Below are 21,279 nucleotides of genomic sequence, written 5' to 3' on the forward strand. Positions count from 1 at the left end.
AATGTAGCTCTGTGAGGAGAATCGGGCATCTCCAAGCAACTCTCAGCACCCTTCACAAACTACAGTTTCCAGGATTCTTTGGGAGCACCATGACTGTCTAAAGTGAAATAAAAGTCTGGTGTGGATGTGCCCAGGGACAGCTTTGGTTGAAATTTGGATGGGAAACTACATGTGTGTGCTGTAGAATAAAAAGATGGGGGAAACCCTGAAAAACACTGATACTGTTCACAATGTTTTCCTTTTGGAAAGGAAAGGGGCCTTCCCTCTGCCCAGTGCCCACCCACCTAATATCCTCCCCTCCACCTTCCTCCCTACCCCTACCCTTCATCCCCTTCTCTCACCCTTACCCATCCTTCCCCCCTCCCTGCCTCTCCCCCGGGTAAGTTTCACCTATCCTAAGCATGATTGTACAGGAGTAAATCCCACTGAACTTAAAAAGCATGCAAATGATCAAACCTGCCCTCCTCTCATCCGCCCTCCTATCCCCTCCCTCTTGTTCCTTCCCTCCCCTTCCTTTGCTCCTCCTGCCCCCTCCCCTTTCAATCCTCTCCCCCTCCTTCCCCTTCCCTCCTCTCCCTTGTCCTCCTCCCCCATGGTCTGTTTTACCTACCTTAAGCATGATTGCATGGGAGTAAATCCCATTGAACTCAATAAGCATGCAAATGATCAAACCTACCCTTCCTTCCCCTTCTGCCCTTCTCCTTCCCCCTCCTTCCCCCTCTTGCCCCCTCACACCTTCCCTTCCAGTCCCTTCAGTGCAAATTGAAACACTCCTCGTGCCCATTGGAGACTATTCTGCAGAATAGTCAGTGCCATTATTCCACAATCGTTTTTGGACTCTTTTCCAGTGTAAATTATGCAAAGTGTTGCTGTACTTCACATATTAACAGAAACCGAAGCACAAGAAAATGCTTCACTAAAATTGCAAAGTAAATCAAACATATTTAAAGTGACTATTTCAACTATATCATCTGTCTTAATATTGTTGCTTCCTCCCTGCTAAAACAAGATCAGCACAGTACATGTCTTGTTTCTGCTTCTCCCTGCTAAAACAAGATCAGCACAGAACATGTCTTCTTTCTGGGCTGATTGCAAGGTGTTACCACCAATCACCATATGCTCAGAGGCACATGTTTCCAAATTCTTCCAAGCTCCACAGGAAGTGGATTGGACTGTGAAAGACCAACCCAAACTGTGTTTGCATTTTTACAGATTTGTAGGGCAGTACAATATCTCTGTGAGGAGGTCAGGAGCAGGTCTTCTGTTCCACTGATGCAATCACTAGAGCTGCCCAATTTCCATGCCTTTTAAAGTTTGATAGAAATATCTGTTGGCTATGGGTACGTTCTTAAACCACAAGGTTTTTTTTGCCTATTTGTGAATTATTTTCTAAGTACTATATTGCTATTTTGCATTGTTGTATGTTGTATTTTTGCTTCATTGTTCAGAATATTATGTTCCATATTCTTTTAATGAATCATTGTACCTCAATAAACAGATATTTTTCCCCAGTTACAGTCTTGAGCCTGTGGTTTTTATAACTAGTTATGTCTTACTCCCTAACCCATTGGTTTGCTAATTTGCAGATTTGAACCTGATTACATCGCTGAATTATCAGGTGCTAAGTACTGATGGGTAACTTTAACAGTGGAAGATGTAGGGCAGATCCCTGTGGTGACAAGAGCTGAAATTCTAGGCCTTATTGAAAAAAATGACCAATCACTGGGTCCAGATGGCATCCACTAGAGAATTCTTCAAGAATTCAAAAATGAAATTGCTGACCTTCTAACAAAACTAAAAACATGTAACCTATCCCTGAAAAGTGGCCAATGTAATACCAATTTTTAAAAAGGGATCCAGAAGGCATTCAGGAAAATACAGTCCAGCTAGCTTAAAATCTGTTTTTGAAAAACTGGAGGAAAGACAGAATTACTAAACACAGAACAAGTCTTTCTAAAGCAAAACCAGCATGACTTCTGCAAGGGTAAGTCCTGACTCACTAACTTTTTAGAGTTCTATGAGGGTATCAACAAGCATATAGACAGAGGTGATCCAGTCAACTCTGTGTACTTAGACTTTCAATAAGTGTTTGACAAAGTACCTCGCCAAAGTCTCCTGAGTAAACGTAGCAGTCATGGAATAAGAGGTGAGGTCCTCTTATGAATCAGTAACTGGTAAAGAATAGGGAGCAGAGATCAATAAATTATTTATCAAATAAATAACTGTGTACCTCAAAAAGGATATGGTAGAGTTGGAAAAGGTTCCGAAAAGGACAACAAAAATGATCAAGGGATTGGAGCGACTCCCCTTTGAGGAGAGGCTACAGCATTTGGGCCTTTTAAGATTAGAGGAAAGGTGAGTATGAGGTGACACAACAGAAGCGTATAAAGCAGATAGAGAAAAGTTTTCTCCCTCTGTCATGACACTGGACATCCAGTGAAGTGGAATGTTCAGAGACTGAGGACAGACAGAACAATGTACTTCTCACAACCCTTTATCGGGAGAAGGACAAGGGGAATGCGACCCTGTTATTCTTACTTGATCTCTCAGCGGCTTTTGATACCATTGACCATGGTATCCTTCTGGGTTGACTTGGTGAGATGGGTATTGGAGGAACTGTTTTAAAGTGGTTCCGATCCTATCTCCAGGGTCGCTCTCAGAGAATAGCATTGGGTGACTATCTTTCAGCCCCCTGGCAGTTGTGCTATGGGGTGCTGCAGGGTACCATCTTGTCCCCCATGCTGTTTAACATCTATATGAAGCCCTTGGGAGCGGTCATCAGGAGCTTTGGGACGAGGTGTCAGCAGTAACCCAGCTCTATTTCTCCGTAACATCTGAATCAGGAGAGGCCATGCAAGCCCTGGACCGGTGCTTGGACTCGGTGGTGGGCTGGATGAGGGCCAATAAACTGAGTCTGAATCCTAGCAAGATGGAAGCGTTGTGGGTTGGTGGTTCCTGAGTTCAGATAACTAGTCAGTTGCCTGCTTTGGATGGGGTTGTACTCCCTGTGAAAGAGCAGGTCCATAGTCTGGGGGTGCTCCTGGATCCACCTTTGTCGCTAGAGGCCCAGGTGACCTCTGTGGCTAGGAGTCCCTTTTACCAGCTTCGGCTGATAAGACAGCTGCGGCCATTTCTGGACTGGAATAGCCTGACCACTGTTGTCCACGCACTGGTAACCTCTAGGCTGGATTAGCGTAATGCGCTCTATGTGGGGCTGCCCTTGATGTTGGTTCAGAAGCTGCAGCTAGTGCAAAATGCAGTGGCGAGACTGCTCACTGGGGCAGGGTATCACCAACATGTCACCCTGCTGCTGAAAGAATTGCACTGGCTGCCCATTTCCTACCAGGCCAAGTTCTAGGTTCTAGTTTTGGTGTACAAAGCCCTGTACAGCTTGGGACCAGGATACCTGAAAGACCGTCTTACCCCTTATATATCCAGCCGATCACTGCGCTCTGCAGATGAGGGCCTCCTGCAGATACCATTGTATTAGGAGGTTCGTTCTGCACAATATAGGAAACTGACCTTTAGTGTGGCAGCACCTACCCTGTGGAATTCCCTCCCCTTAAATATTAGGCAGGAGCCATCTCTACTATGTTTTCGGTGCCTTTTGAAGACTTTCCTCTTCCAACAAGCCTTTTAAGTTGAGACCTATCCCAGTCTGCATCTGTGTTAGAATTGCTTTTAATATGTCTTTCAATATCTTTAACCCTTTTTAAAGAGATGTTTTTTTAAAATTTTTTAATGTTTTTAACGTTGTTTTGTTTTAATGTATTTTAAAGTCTTTTTATGATGTTTTAAAGTGTTTTTAGTGTTTGTTTGCTGCCCTGAGCTCCTGCTGGAAGGAAGGGCGGGGTATAAATAAGATAATAAATAAATAAATAAACATGGAGTTAAACTGTGGAATTCATTACTTTCAAAAAGGATTATAAGATTTCATAAAGGATAAGGCTATCAATGGCTACTAGCCACATGGCTATATGCTCCTTTCACTGTCAGAAGCAGTATACATCTGCAACCAATTGCTGGGAATTACAAATGGGGAGAGTGCTGTTGCACTCAGGTCCTGGTTGTAGGCTTCCCATAGGCATCTGGTTGGCCAGAGTGAGAACAGGGTGGCTGACCTAATGGGCCTTTGGCCTTATTCAGCAGGACTTTTTTTAGATTTTTAATTTCAAGGTCAGTGCTCTATCTTCTTATGTCTCCTTATCTCTAAACCAGGCTGGGCTCAGACAGCTCTTCACTTAGATTATGCCTTTCTTTGACAGCTCTAGGCATTATTTTCTCTTCCCCAGCCAGCCTAATTTACCCAATGGGGATGTTTTAAGAAATTACAATAATAAAGTACCTGTTATAAAGAATAGGGTATAATAATTAGCACATCTTGGTAAACTAATAGGGTGAAAATCCATCCTCCCCCCCCCCAAAAAAATTGGGAAACAAAATAAAATGCAATGTCACTGCTAATCACATGGTTTATGGGGGCAGGGATTGCCACTTTTTTTATTATGTTAGCTGAGCCAGCCTTGTGGGTGGACTGACTACTTCATTTCCTCTTTCATCCTTGTGATTTTCCCACTCTTGATTGGAGATTGGTGAATTTGTCAATTCCATTTTCTCTCAACTTCTTATCTTTTAAAAATTAAATTCAGTTCTCCATATTTCCACTTCATTTTTTATTTTAAAAAGCCCTTATGAAAATTCAGCAGTAGTTTAGTGCAATTTTTTCCTAATATAGATTTTTTTGTATGCAATTCTGTCTTCTGTACACATTTTTACAAAGCAGTTTTCCCTAATACAACATATTTTTCTATGTTATTTTCATTAATATGTGTATTTTTATGCACATTTCTTGGCTGGAAAACTCCAAAATTCAAAAAAGTGTGAATTTTGAAGGATGGCTGTGTTGTTTCAGAAATCGTGAATTATGTACATTCATCTTTAAATGTGAACTGAATCAGATTCCTCCCCCATCCGCACTCTTAGTTAAAAACATATATCTTGTGCCATTTTGTCCTTTGTTCTGTCAAGAAATCAGTCCACAAGATGGTTCTTAATTAGGATGCTTTAATTAAATGTGTTGGGGGTTTTAATCTCTGTCAGGACAACTTTTTTGTGACATGAGGGTGAAAAATATGCCATACATCACCAAATACAGTGAATGAACTTGGGAACTTTTTTTAAAACCCTTTTTTCATGTCTCATAGTCTTCAGGATTTTATAAAAGCCAATGGTGGTATATTTTTAAATGCAAATAGAAGGAGAGTAGAGAAGGAGACAAATCAGATTCAGCTGTAATATGTGCCAGGCTACCTCCAGATATGAGACCCCCTCCATGCAAAGTGTTCTTTTGTCTGAGCCCCAGCAGGTTACCAACATACATTGTCAGGGGCAGCAGCAGCTCTGTGGTCTGCGCTGGCTGGCTGGGACTGTCTGCTGTCTTCCTTTTTAACTAAAGTAGCATCACTGTAAAGCAGGGGTGAGGAACCTGTGTCCCTCCAAATGTTGTTGGACTCCAACTTCCATCAGTCCCAGCCAACACGGCCAATAGTCAAAGATGATTGGAGTTGTAGTCTAGGAACATTTGAAAGGGCACAGGTTCTTCATGCCTGCTTTAGGGCAGTATAGACAATTCAAATGACAACATCCAGGCTCAGGACTGGCAGCAGCAGTGGGCCCTGCCAAACTGCTGGGGCACTAGCCACTGCCCATGTTGGGCCCTGCTGATATTGCCCCTGGAAATGTTCTCCATTAAAAAGGGACAGCATCTGCAAATATTTTATTTCCAACAGTAATTTGACATTTCTCAGGTAGGAGGCTAAGTTTGCATGCATATTTACCATTACAATATCCATGAAGACAAAGAGGCAGCTGAGCAAAATTAACAATATCCCCTGTAAGTAACAGAAGCCATCTTTACAATGAGCATGTAATTATGAGCATTTGTTTTAATTCTTCTAGCACAAAAGCAGGTTTATTTAGCATGCAGATAGACATAGGAAAGAATAGTGGAACATGGAAGGAAGGAAATTAGGGATGTATTCAATGTTAGTCCTACTCAGAGTAGACCCATTGAAATTAATAGTCATTACTAATTTAGGTTTACTAATTTCATTGGGTCTACTTTGAGTAAGACTTAGTTGACTCCAACCCCAGGTTAGCACATTGATAGTTTAATCCTATGCATGATTACTTGAAAGTAAGGCCTGCTGTGTTCAGTGGCATTTACTGTCAGGTCATTCACTGGCGATCACTCGTGGCTGAGTAAGATTGTCTTTGTGATGTCCCTGTACATAAATATTACTGTAAATATGGTAAGTGCAGGTTTATTAAAGTATATATGGTAAGTGGACTGAGTGAGAGGGGAAGTACATGGGCTAGAATGCTGGAGAATGCTGTATGATGATTGGCTGAGCATTTGAGTCGCTGAAGGTATAAATGAGAGGATGACAATTGAGAGGTGGTAGGTTGTTGTGTGCTGGAGTTGGTTGTGGGTTGGATTGTATTAGGCTGGTATTGAGGCAGATTATATATGACTAGAAACATAAAGAGTAACGCAATATATGAAACCATACGTTTGTTAAATATACCTTAAGTAATCTTGTTATTTCCTGGTGTTTATAAATAAATATTTTCTTAGTTTACCAAAAGCCTGATCCTTGGCTGGGGCTTTCACAGATCAGAAGGGTGGGCAGGGTATTTACCAAGGTGGAGAAACAGTATCAAATGGTGGCAGCAGTGAAGAGAGAATGTAACATCATCAAGTATCCAGAGCAACCCAGGGCTGTATGCTTTATAGGCACAAAGATACAGGGGGGTTGTGGCCTGCAAGTGCACCCAGACACAAAGTAACAATAAGCCAGAAGGAGACGAAGGCAAAGTCCCAAGGCAATATTGTGAAATAGGGAGTGGCTGGTGGTGCTGCCTAGCAGTGGGATCTTGCGAGATCTGTGCTAGAGCCGGTGAGAGAACAAATAAAAAACATGATCCTGACTGGTGGGACCTGACAGATGGTGGCAGCAGGTGGGATCCTGACAGTCTTCCAGGGTAAAGTCTTTAACAGTGGGTCCATAAGTGACTGTGGAGGCCAATTCTGGATCCACACAGCCTCCCACACTGAGGACATAGGTTTCTAGATGGAAAATGGTCACGATGAGGATTTGTTTGACGTGCCTTCTGCTAGCTCGTTTGTCCCTTTCGCCCTGTACTCGTGCGTCTTCAAAGTCCAGTCTTGGTCCAGTTTCCAGGAATACCAGTGAGATATATAACAATATAGGAGAAATGATGTTTTAGGGATTAAGTGGTTTGCATATACAGTACATTTAGACCAGCTCTGTTGGGAACTGCACAGTCTTTTAAGCTAATGCATGTCCAAATAAAATGTATGCCATGATTCTTACTAATACAGAGTCAGTGACCAGAAGTTAATATTTGCCACTTCCAATTACTTTGCATCCAGAATATTTGCATGGACATAAATGATGACAGATAATTTACTTTTATTTTTTTTCCTTTTCAGTGTAGGTGATCCCAGACATCTAAAACCATCACACATCATTTAACAGTGAGTCAAGGAGCTTTTCCTGTAAGGGCACCTTTCCATCTATTCATCATCGCAGATAGGCACCAAACAAGACGTTACAGATATTAACATTAATGTTAATGTTAAAAGGGGGCATCCAGTTCTGCTGGAGGGGTAATCAAGATGGGAAAAGTAGTGGAGGGTAAGGGGTATATAATGCTTTCCAAATGTGCTATTTTGGGGTAATCATGCATTTGCACGTAATATCTAGTTTAGCCCAACAGAAGAATATTTGAGGCTTGACATCTCCTTCACTCCCTGTTCTCATCCTACCTCCTCATTCATTATTGCATTGCTTAAAATCAAAACTGCTTTTAAACGACTCAGTAAGACTTACTGGTAGTAATAACCACTGGATGGCTTTCTCAGTTCTGCTGTAAGCAATTATTGTCGATTACATTCTTTCTGCCTCAAGTGCTGTTTAGTGCTAATTACAGGATGTCAAGAATGGGCTTTTCACGGAGAGAGAGAGAAATCACAGTGGGCAAAACCCCTTCCTTCTGAGAAGGGAAAATAACTTGCTAAGAGTTTTTTGTTACTTGCCATCAATTTCCACTTTCCACGCCTCAAATAAAGAGGTTGATATTTCAGATTTTGTAAAACTTCTGGTCTCCTCCTGATCTTAATACTCCCAGACTCTCAAGATGTCATTTTCTACTCCAGGACATCAAGATGGCTTAAAGGTTCCTGTGCAAAATACTAGAATTATGATTTTTATGGTATGCCTTCTTTCTCCCTCCTTTTTCTTTGTTCATGGAATGCTATCACTTCATCAAATCCCTTGATTTTCTTGAAGAGTTGGTGTAGACCATTGGCATAGAGAAGTGAAATCAAGGCTTTTCAGCAAAGTAAAGAGATAGATTTGCATTTTCTTTTGTTGTAGCCCTTTGCCTATTGGTTGAAAGAACACGGGCACTATTACAAATAATGCTACACTAACTGTTCAGCCTCCGCTGTAGCAGCTCATTCTTTCCTAACAAGGAAGCTGGACATGGTACCAAGTACTCACTTCGTGATGATGAATGGAAAGGGATGGAATACAGGAGCTTTCTTCTAAGGGCAATATAAGAAGCATGGTTTCCAGAGGAGTAGCCATGCTACTCTGTTGCAGCAAAAACAACAAACAACAAAAGACTAACAAATTTATCATGATATAAGCCAGTTTCTGATTAGACTTTTTCAAGGAATTTCCAATTTCATTGGAATGAAAAGCCAGCTGCAACTTCCAGACCAATCTCAAGGGCAGCCCCACACAGAGTGCACCTATCTCCAGACCACCACTTCCTCCATTTGGAGCAAAAACTAAGTTGAGGGTGTACCCTGCCCTATGCATTGGGCCCGTGACAACTTGAGACAGCCCCATAGTCATCATGGAGGCCATGAAGTCCTGAGCAGGTTGTTTAGGGTTTTAAACACTAGCACGAGCACCTTGAACTGGGCCTGGAAACAAAGTGGCAACCGAGGCAGCTGCTTTAAAACAGGGGTTATATGAAATCTAAAGGGAACCCCAGCCAGTAATCTGGCTTCTGCATTTTGGACCAGTTGAAGTTTCTGAGTCATCTTCAAAGGCAGCCCCATATAGAGCACATTGCAATAATCCAATCTGGAAGTTCCTAGAGCATGAAGTTCTGTGTCTAAGTCATCTCTGTGCAAAAGAGGCCAAAGCTGGTGAATCAGCTGGAGCTAGGAAAAGGAACCCCTAGCCACTGAGTCCATCTGAGCCTATAGTGACAATGTTGGATTGAGGAGTACCCGCATGTTGCTGACCTGCTCCTTCAAGGGGAGTGCAATTCCCATCCAAAGCAGACCATCTCCCCACCTTTTGGACATGAGAACTTTGGACACATAACATCTCTGTCTTTTCAGGATATTGCCTCAGTTTATTGGTCCACATCCAGCCCATCACTGCCTCCAAGCACTGATCCAGGACCTCAACTGCCTCTCCAGATTCAGATGGAACAGAGAGATAGAGTTGGGCATCATCTGCATATTGATGACACCTCACTCCAAATCTCTTGAGAACAGCTCCCATCAGCTTCATATAGATGTTAAATAGCATGCGGGACAAGATGGAACCCTGTGGAATACCACAGGACAGCTCTCATGGTGCTGAACAGTAGCCTCCCATAACTACTTTTTGGAAGTGGCTCTGGAGGTATGAGTGGAAGCACAGTGTCCTCAATCCCTACTTCCTTGAGACATTCCAGAAAGATACAGTGGTCAACAGTATCAAAAGCCATTGAGAGATCATGGAGGATGAGCAATCTTGCATTGCCCCATCTCTCTCCTGACAAATGTCATCAACCAGGGTGACCAAGGCAGTTTCAGTGCCATGGCCAGGCCTGAAGCCAGGCTGGAATGGATCCAAGTAATCAGTTTCTTCCAAGCATGCTTGAAGCTGGACTACCACCACCTTCTCATGCACCTTGCCCCAAAAGGGGATATTTGCCACTGGGCAATAGTTGTTTAAAACTTCTGGATCCAGGAAGGTCTTCTTAAGGAGGGGAAGCACCACCGCCTCCTTCAACGAGGCTGGCACTTCAGCTGAAGCTTATAAAAGGCACTCCTAGCAACTGTGGCCACCTATGTCCAGTGACAAAGATGCATCCATACTTGTTCCTTTGGAGGAATAGTGAGTCCATCTGTAGTAGGCAATGTCCCTAATTCCAGGACTCACAAACACCCAGTGACTTCATATAGATGTTAAATGGTTTCGGGGACAAGATGGAGCCCTACAGAACACCACAGGACAACTCCCATGTTGCTGAACAGTACTACTTTTTGGAACAGCTCTGGACGTATGAGCAGAAGCACTGAAACACAGTTCCCCCAACCCCCACCTCCCTGAGACACTTCAGAGGGATACCATGGTCAACAGCATCAAGGAAAATGAGCAGGGTCACAGTCCTCCTATCTCTCTCCCAACATGCCATCAACCAGCGTGACTAAGGCAGTTTCAGTGCCATGGCCAGGCCTGAAGCCAGACTGGAATGGATCCAAGTAATCAGTTTCCTTGAAGCATGCTTGAAGCTAGACCATCGTATGAGGAAGTGGATGGGGAAGTGTCATTGCTGGGTTCCTGGGGCACAAACAGGGGGAGCAGAGCAAAGAGGGGAAAGATGACCAATAGAGAATGAGGCAAAGGAGACAGAATTAGGAGAGGATAAAGGAGAGCCAGACAGCAGAGAAGGAGGAGAAACAGAGAAGACCCAGGAGGAATTAGCTTTAGAGGAAACGGAGACTGGAGAAGCTAAGGGATCTGGGGTTGTTAATATCAGTGGCAAGCCAGAAGTGAGGTGAGAAGGAGAAGCTAAGGGACAGTGAGGGAAGAAAACATGTACACCTGTACAGAGGGGATCAAATGATGATATCTGTGTCAAAGAATCATAGAGTCTATGATTCTATGGCATAGGTGTCCAAGCTCCCAGAGTAAAGATGCCACCAGGTTGTCTCTGAAGTGAAGAAAGCATCTGAAGCTCTGAAGTTCCTTGGAATCCATAATAGGGAGAAAAATCTAACACTTACATTGCAGTTAAAATGCATGGCTCTGCTCTACTGGAGGATCCTGTTGATGAAAGTGGAGGAAAGTGATTTTCTGCTGATTTCCCTTTCCCCCTGCAGACTCCCAACACCACCTCCCACTAGGGATGGGAGAGAAATTTGATTCAGTTCACATTTAAAGCAGCATCTATGAAATGTACACTTTCTGAAACAATATGGGAACCAAAACACAGCCATCCTCCAAAATTTGTGCTTTTCTGATTTTTGCAATGCAGTTCTCCAGATTACAGGGTGCTTGGAGGGTAGAGGGAGAAAGGGGAATTAAAGAGGTATACAGTATCTCACCATAGTAGCGACAATTGTGACTGCATGACCTGTTTGCCTGCTCAGGCTGCTGTCCAGATCCTAACAGTAGAAGGGCAACCTCAAGGCCCCTGATCTCCCTTTCTATGTTCCATCTTTAAACTGGACTTGTATTGGACAGCCCTTCAAATAGAAAACTTCCAATAGAGGTCTGTCCTCTGACTACCCTTTGAAAAGTAGGATACTTGGCCACTCTACCAAGAGGGTCTATAAGCCATCCCATTGTCAGGTCCCAACAGGGTCAGAGGCAACACTGTGGTTTAAGATGGGCCAGTGGTTTAGTTTTAGAGCAGGCACACAAAGACAGAAAGGGTCAGGGACAGATAACAATTGCCAGAGACAATGCCGGTATTCTGGATAAGGCAAGGGAAAGCAAGGGAGTATGTGTGTCTACTCAGTTCAGACTGAGGAACGAAGTCTGGAGCAATGGTTATGTAGAGCAACCAAGGCCTCTTCTCGGGTCAGCTGGTCAGCTTTTGTTCTGGCATGAGAGGGGTGGCACTGCAGGGGAAACTGGGCCAATAACTTTGTCTGTTGCCATTGACAAGAGAGAGTTGACAAGGGGGTAAGGTTGAGAGTTGACAAGAGGGTAGGCACCTGGACCCTGCTGCCAGAGTCCCAGGGTCGATCCTCTCTCCTTCTTCCCCCCATCTGTGCCCCCCTCAAAGCAGCTCACACTGTAAGAACATACGAAGAGCCTGCTTGATCAGGCCAGTGGCCCAGCTAGTTCAGCATTCTGTTCTCACAGTGGCCAGCCAGATGCCTATGGGTAGCCCATAAGCAGGACCTGAGTTCAACAGCACTCTCCCCTCCTGTGGTTTCCAGCAACTGGTATGCAGAAGGATGCTGCATCTGACAATGGAAGCAGAGTATAGTCATCACAGCTACTAGTCATTGATAGACTTTTCCTCCATGAATCTGTCTTTCAGAGTCTCCAAGTTGGAAACCATCACTGCCTCCTGCAGGAACGAATTCCACAGCTTAACCATGTGCTGAATGAAGAAGTAGTTCCTTTTGTGCAAACTCTGGTATCATTTTGGCACCAGATCTTTTTTCTTTGCCCAGCACTTCAGCACATACTGTAAGCAGAGCTTGGAAAGTTACTTTTTTGAACTACAACTCCTATCAGCCCCAGCCAGCATGGCCACTGGATTGGGCTTATGAGAATTGTAGTTCAAAAAAGTAACTTTTCCAAGCTCTCACTGTAAACTACTCTTGATTATGGTTTTATCTGTTCTGCTGAATTTAATTGCTACCTTTGCTGTCTCATTTTTGTAGTGTTTTAAACTGTTTTACTGGCAGCACAGCCTTGTTCAGAAATAAATATAAAATATGTAGTTTAGAAATAATTTAAAGTACAAATTCCTGTTTTTCTATATTCAGAGCAAATGCTGGCAAAATCTTTCTGACCCTTTCTTTTTTTACAGGATGCTCCTGAACTGATGAATTCTTAATCATGTTTTGACGTTTCACCAAACAATTCACAAGGACAATGCTGTAAGAAAAAACACAATCACACAAGCCCCTGTTGTTTAAATTAAAGGAGTTACATTTCCCACTGTACTTTATCGAAACAATAAAAGCCTGCATGAGTTTCACTTGAGTTAGAAGCTGAGGCATTTGTAGCAAAATGAAAGAGAGCATTATAATATAATGACCACAATCCAAAGGGGCGGCCATGAACCCAAAGTTTTTGCAGTTTACTTTTTCAGAAGCTGCCCCCACAGAGCTCCCAAACATTTATTTAAAACTCCCACAAGTACAAAAAAGTGGTTTGGGAATTTGGTGCAATAATTCAAAAAGAATTCCAGCTGTGGTGGTGGATTGACGGAGGTGGGGGAAGAGAAAATACCACACATACAATTTCAGCAGCTTTCCCTTCCAGCCGCTCTATTTAGGTAGGTTTGTCAGTGTTTCTTTGAAGTGGCTGTAGAGCAAGTAAAAGCCAAGGCGAGTGGAGAAATATTTCCAGGCACATTTCATTCTCAGCTTATTGCTTTTCTTTCTGTACTGTATAATAAAAGTTACAGATGAGAGGAGCAGAGAATAAATAAGCCTCCATTTATCTATTGGCAACATTTTTATGTGGGCAAACCAAGTCTTGCAGCATCTATAAATGCTGTTAAAATCATTGGGTGCAACTCCCCCCCCCCAAGAAAGCAAGACCTTTCTTTAAGGCATAATACAAAAACCTCTTGAATGAACTGGGGGGAAAAATTCTCATAGGTTTGGGGTTAGCTGCTGCCTCAGACCTTCCCAGACCTCCTCAGAGGTGTATGAAGAATTGTGTATGCCAGGAGAAAAGAATATGTGTTGTGCATGAATCTTATATCCATAAGTGGAAGATAGCAAATACTACTTGCAAATCTGTATAATCGCTTCTGCTTCTTCTATACCTAGTTCTGTTTTGCCCAGACACTTACCACATGGCCAGTCTGAACCCTGGAGTTTATTAATGTGATGTTTTCATGTATTCAGCGTAGTGAAGCTTTTAACTTGATAATGGATTTGGTTTCAGCTAGCATCAATGGTAAATATGTTTTGATGTTCTTTGAAGGATGACCCTCTAAATTCACTAGAAGAGCTGCTTTGTTACCCTATGTGAGACAATCACAATATTTAAGATCCCTAGGATCCTCAGAGCCCCAGGCTGTCTCGTAACATCAGAGACCTCCTCTCTGGTGGATCACTTATTCTGAGAGCTTAGACACCTCTTTCATCACATGACCCTTCTCTCTCTTTTTTTTGTAGTGACTCCAATAGCCCCTTTCTCCACCCCTTCTAGCTTGCCCCTGGGGTTAAAAGTCCCAAACTGTCCTTGTTTCCTTGTATCTTTTTTAGCGTTCACCTCCTCTGAGGCAACACTGCTTCACTCTTATCTTTCCATTTCCCTCTTTTCTGCTTCGCAATTTTATTCCTGCTTCCCTGCGTCTTTTCTCTGTTTTCTTTATCTCCTTTGTTTACTGCCAGTTCCCAAGTTCTACATCCAGGACCTACCTCCAATGCACCCACGCTCATCTTTTATACAGTTGTGATGAGTACCCCAAGGCTTATAGCTTCAAACCTATTGCTTTTCTTCCAGTCCACCTTCCAGTCAGGCAAATGGAAGAGCAATGTGGGGATTGGCTACACATGCTATGCTCTCCTGACACCCTACTTTGAACCTCCAGGTCAACCCTTCACGCCCCATCCTCCATGTTGTCTGGGAAATAGCCTCAGAGTGCTTTCTCCCCATTCTGCTTAGAAGTGAACAGCTGAACGGGGAGATTCCTTAGGTATTTGAACTCTGCATATGAAAATCAGTAGAGAAGGGATTTAAATTATCAGGGCTGGGCTGGGGTACTCACATTTGGGAAAGGGAGGAGGGGTGCAAAGATAGCATACGAGTAAAGGGCCTGCTTCCATATCGCCTCATGCAGACACGAGGGGGAAGGAAGCAGTATTAAAATACCCCCAGAGCATGTCATTTCTGTATTGTTCATGTTGATCTGACTGTCCCATACTGAAGATCCAGTGTTACGTAGGGGTAATTTACCAGAACCAGTTTCCTAGATCAAATGGGTTCCGCCTCAGTTGTTTGCGAAGGGAAGAGACCCCATTTTATTATTAAATATTTTACATATTAATCTGTTTGCACAAACATTTTGGAAGGAAAAGAAAGCCAAACTCCTTTGTTTGCCTTTTTTATTGTAGGACTTCTTAGCTTGACATTTGCCTCCTATTCAGTTGAATCTACTAAAGAACTTTATTGCCAAAGAACTGGCAGCTTAGTTCATATCAAAATGTGATATGATTCCCTTTTCTGTGCTGGCAATGCTGCCTCTGTGCCCTCATTCTCCATTATGGTTGCCAGTTCACAATGGGGCTGTGCCAGGAGAGGCCATAATTAGCAGAATCCCCATCAGGCTCTAATCCAAGCAACTCTATATCACCTTGGTTCCTTCACTTGCTTGCCTGCTTCTTTCTTGCCAATAGGACATAATCATGCCCTTAGGCCCCTTGTATAGTTTTGCCACAATCCTACTTTCTTCTTTGCTCATTCTTCAACTCCATGCTTCTACCATCCATTGCTTCCTTTTAGGCATCTGGTTGGCTACTGTGAGAACAGCATGCTGAACTAGATGGGTCTTTAGCCTGATCTAGCAGGGCTCTTCTTAGGTTCCTTGTATTCCTACTTGTCATGTGTGTCACTGCCTACTTTTCCTCCTTCCTGGTTTCATTCTGTCCTCTGACCAGCTTCTCTGACACTCCTCTTTCCATTCTATTCTTTACAGCCACTCCTGATCTTAAGCTCCTTCAGAACCCCCTCTCTCAATTAGGTATGGGGAGAAATTTGATTCTATTCACATTTAAATCTATCGAATTCACACTTTCCGAAACAATATGAGAATCAAAACACAGCCATGCTTTGAAATGTGCACTTATCCAAATTTTGTGCAGCAGTTCTCTAGCCAAGCAATGTTTACAAAAATGCATCTATTAGTGGAAAGTGTGAATGACATGAATATTGTGGAAAGAACGTACAAAAATGCTTTATATTAGGAAAAATTGATTGCAAAAATGTGTACATTAGTCAAAACTGCAGACAAAAATGTGTTTATTAGGAGAAATTCACACTAAAATGCTGAAGAAGTTTTATAAGGATTTTACAAATTGCTGCAGGACTAAATTTAAGATTAGAAAAATGAGAAATGAAGAGAACCTAAGTGTGCAACCCAACTTGTATTTGTGCTAGGCTGGGAGCATTGGATGTTTTGGACCCTCGGCTGAGCTGGCAGACTCTGGTACTGCTGGGTTCTGCTGGCAGAAGCCCCTCATCTTAGCTGAGCCATGGCAATGCCGAGACCCTGCTGGGTCAGCCGGAGGTCCGCTGGGGATGGCCAGACCAGCGGACGGAGAGCCAGCCCAAGCGAGTGGAAGGCCTGAAAAGAGGGCATCCTGGGGGTGTAACAGAGGAGGAGAAGAGGGGGGGACTTACTCAACACCCTACTTGTATTCAGGGCACACCTTCAGGTCCCAATCCAGGCAATATTTCCTCTGGCAAAAAGGTCAATGTATGAAAATAATTACACTGATGCTCAATGGGGAGTGCTTACTTGCTGGTAGGGATATTCATTGGAATCAGTTTTTGCTTTTCCGTGCATGCATGCCATTCCCAACTAAGATGGTGTTCAGCCAGCCCAGCAGCACCTGAACAGCAAGTGGATGCAATGGAGCTTTCTGCTGGCTCCTCCTCCGCTGGATCCCCTTCCTCCAGTTTCTCATGACTTGGATTGCTCTGCCCATTGATAGATCCTTGCATCCCTACCCTCAATACACAATCCCTGTCTTCATTCCCATTTCTGTCTAGACTTTTCTTTAAGCATTGTTCTGTACCTACCTTTACTTCAGGTTCCTGTTTCCCACTTCATTGCCTATTCTGTATCTGTCCTTCAGGATCCTTGCTCTGGGTTCCCTGCCGCTAGATTCCCTATGGCCTGAACCTTTTCACTGTTCCCTGAGCAACTAAACTTCTCTTGCCATCATACCTAGTCAGCTGGTGTCAGTGGCTTCCTGACAACACATGCAATATAATATCAATGATCAAGCACCAGTATGAAGGCTTCTGGTTTTTGTTTGTAGTTTCAGCTTTTGTTCTTCAGGGTTTTTTTTAATGAGTCAAATCTGGCTTCTAATTAGTAAGGGGGAAACAGTACAAATTTACTTTCATTCCAAAAATATTAAAGAGTTTAAATGAGAACTGTAGTCTTGTATACAGTGATATTGAACAATTGCTGCTTCTGACGAACTGCCAAAAACATCCAGGTTGGTTGTTAGTGGCCTGAACTTAGTATCTGATAATGTCGTCTTTGGTCTTTGGAGCAGCAGGAAGCTAAGAAGCAGAAATGTTCAGAACAGAATGTAAAAGAATTCTCAGTGTGTTTTTTGTTTTAATGCATACCGCCGCTACAGAACAATGGCTAATATATAGAGTCTTTCAAATAAATAGTGGGGAAAATTGTAAATCACAACATTTTAACAATATAGGTAGCATCCCTACTGAGCTTCCATTATTTCAAGATGATTATAGTGGTTATGATTTATATAGCCTCTAAAATGCACTAGGATCAGTCTTCTCCAACCTGGTGTTCTCCAGATGTTCTGGACTGTAACTCTCATCAACCCCAACAAGCATGGCCAATGCTCATAGATGATGGGAGATGTAGTCCAAAACATCTGGAGGACACGAAATTGGAGAAGGCACAACTAGGTGCCTACAATCAAAAGAACACATTGATGTAATGTCTCTGTACACATGCATCTTTGTTCTCTCTTTACCTGATTGTTTACATGGATGAACTGCAGGGTGACCAGATGAAACAAGAGTCCTGTCCTCTTTTTCACCTAGCTGCCCTAGGAACTGCCTCCATTGAAAATAAGTGCTTGAAATGATCGGCAATTTCAATCCATGGTGGTTTATTTGCACATGCAATAACTTTTGATGTTGCAGTCATCAAGCGAGGAAGAGGGATGTGTGAACAGCTGGGGACCATAGATTTGGGGAGATGCAAAATGAACAAATGCAAACAGAATAGGTGCTCTGCCAAACAGATTTTTATCTATTTATCTATCATGCGAAGCCAAAAACTCAGCAGAACGTAGTGGTTGCTATTATAGCACTTAGCACTGCAGATCTGCACAGTGTGGCAATTTGGAGGGAATACAGCAGGGGTAGGAAACCTGCTTCCTCCCAGATGTTCTTAGATTCCAGCTGCCATCAGCCCCACCCAGAATGACCCATGGTCAGGAATAGTGGAAGTTGTAGTCTAACAACATATGGAGGGGGCAAAGTTCACTAGCCCTGGAATACAAAGAACAGGTCAACAGTCTGTCTCTTGCTTCCATTAAAACAGGGATGGCGAACAGGAATATTACTGGACTACAACTCCCATAATCCATGACCATTGGCCATGCTGGCTGGGGCTAATGGTAGCTGGGGCCCAGCAACATGTGGTATGACACAGATTCCACATTCCTGCACTGTGATATGAATCACAGAGTTCATAGCTCTGCCAGCAACTATCAATTTCTCTCCAAAGAGGCCCATTTCAGACCTGGAGAAGCCCAGATTAGTGGGTAACATTTTTAAAGAAAAGTGTTGTCTCTTATGGCATTACAGCAGTGCTTTATGGCAGCTTTACCACACTATGAGTCACATTGCTTTCAGGCAGTAGCAGTGCAGTTTTCATCATCCTAAGGATTGGGGTTGCCATGTTGCCAGGTTAGCCCATTAGGTGGCCTGGATTCCCAGCTTTCATTTATTTTTTAAAAAAACAAGTCTCTAGCCCTTGTGGATCCATAGATACAGGGCAACATGTGGAGGCTGTTTTCTGCCCATGTTGTGAGAAATAGGCCTACTCCCACCTTCCATTCTTCTTAGCCAATGAGGGATACCACGGCTATCCTGGAAAAATCAGCATGTTGTGCTGTCTTTGTCTGTTATAGTACTTTGCATAAACTTTAATAAAAACATATTTTTTTAAAAAAGAATTTTAGTCTGCCTGTCTGTTGCATATGCAGAATATAGACAGTCTAGAAAACTGCACATGCTCACTTGATCAACACGTGCAGCACTGCCCCTTATTCATAGACTTTCTGGTTGAGTCAGCAAGGAGAAGCAGCCTTCATCTCAATTGCCTCTGTGTCTCAGGTATTAGCATTTGCATTTTTTTGGCCCTGCCTCATCTTGGTAATTGGTGCTTACTCTCAAGTAAAGTTATGTGGGGAAGCAGTCTCAATCACCCTGTTGCCCAGCAGAGCCTCTGTTCAATTCAGAAAGGGCTAAAAAGTATTTTTAATACATATCCTTCTTCAAAATTACTGACAGGCATCTCCCCGCCAGGATGGATGTGTGTGTGTATATATACATATATACACACACATGTACATATACACATAGAGAGAGTCTATCTATCTATCTATCTATCTATCTATCTATCTATCTATCTATCTATCTATCTATCTATCTATCTATCTATCTATCTATCTATCTATCTATCTATCTATCTATCTATCTATCTATCTATCTATCTATCTATCTATCTATCTATCTATCATCTATCTGTCTGTCTGTCTGTCTGTCTATCATCTTCAATGCAGTGGAGGATATCAACTCCCTCCCTTAAGACTAATAGGAATGGCTCCCCACCCCCAAGACCAGTAGGAATGGAACAGCTGCCCTGTCTAATGCTAGCACAGCTTTCCAGGTCTCTAGAATTAACTGCATTATTTATTTATTTTTAAAAAGAAGTGCCAGCGCAAGTCTCCATCAAGTTCCAGCCTTTATCATGGAAGGCTGTGTTTCCCCTGTTCCTGATCTGATATGTGAGAATCAATGTACTAAAGACACTTCTCACATGCTCAGACACTACTCTTGTTAGATAAGATGATTGACTAAACTGATAAGATTGAAATATTGATTTCTATCTGTGTTACTACTTGTAGTGGTGTGTTCATTTTGCATTTCCTAATTGTTGGTACAAGTAACTTCTCAGTTACAATATTGCTTTTAATTAATGCTTTGCTGGCTTTTTGTCTTATGCTGGATTTTTATACTGCTGCATTGACTTGTTTTATGTTTGTTTCTCTTTTGTTTTTTATTATGTTTTTACATTGATTGTGTATTTTATTGTTTTTATTATGTTTGTAAGCTGCCTTGAGCTCTGTTTTTAACAGTGGAAGGGGAGGATATAAATAATCTTAATAAATAAATATTCCATAATGTTGGAAAGTAGAGTCTAGGCATATAAGGCTGAAAATGCAAGTTTTTTTAAAAAAAAATCCTCATATCCTCCACCAGTTTACTAGGCACAGACCTTGGAAAAGTTACTTTTTTGAACTACAACTCCCATCAGCCCCAGCCAGCATGGGAGTTGTAGTTCAAAAAAGTAACTTTTCCAAGCTCTGAGTCTAGGCACAAAAACAAAACAACTGGACAATGCAACCTCTAATATGCTTAATTAGCATAATTAGCAAATATTTCACATGATATGCAAATTAACCTGCCTGGATTTGTGGAATATGGCAATCCTACAAGGATACAGAGAGGAAAGGAGACCCAACACAAGCTGGGATACAGTTGTATGTGTTGATGTGTTAGACAGTTTGGATCAATAAACAGTTCCTACTTAAGCACTGGAGTGCCTCAGATTAGTCAGCATTTCCCTCCCCCCAGCTTTTCGTTCTTTCTAGCACTATTCACACAATCCTATGTGCATTGTTGTGCCTGTATGTGTAAAGAGGGACTTCAGTGGCAAGACCTAGCTGCTGCCATATGTGCATATTGTTGTGCACCACCCCAATCTCCAAGTAGTACAAGACTTCCAAGGGTCCCTGCACTTACCCAGGGTTTGGTTTCCTTGGAAAGAAGGCCAGCAGAGACTGTGGTGTCTTTTAGGAAATGTGGCTTTTATTTACACACATTCCAACCTGAGCTTAAGATGGATTCCAACCTGGGCAGCATTAAAGGTCCATAAGATCTTGCTCCCCATCAGGCTTATAAGAGGCATTCTGAAGCTGTGGTGCAGGGAGCAGACCTCTCTGCATATCTCCTCAGTTCCCAGCTTCTCCAAACAAGATTAAAAACATAAACCTCTTCTTGGTTCCAGGATGGGGGGAGGTGGGCCCCACACCTGACAGAATTCCAAAACACTCCATTTGGATATGCAGATTGACCATTCAATAAGTCCATTAACTCACAGTCTCTAGCTTAGCTAAACTATTAGCTTATGCAAAGAAAACTGGTTTGACCAGTGGAGCAGATTTCTTCCTTTGCAGGTCCCAAATCAGAGGCTAGC

Source organism: Rhineura floridana, chromosome 7 (genome assembly GCF_030035675.1).
Source record: "Rhineura floridana isolate rRhiFlo1 chromosome 7, rRhiFlo1.hap2, whole genome shotgun sequence".
In the NCBI taxonomy this organism is placed as follows: Eukaryota; Metazoa; Chordata; class Lepidosauria; order Squamata; family Rhineuridae; genus Rhineura; species Rhineura floridana.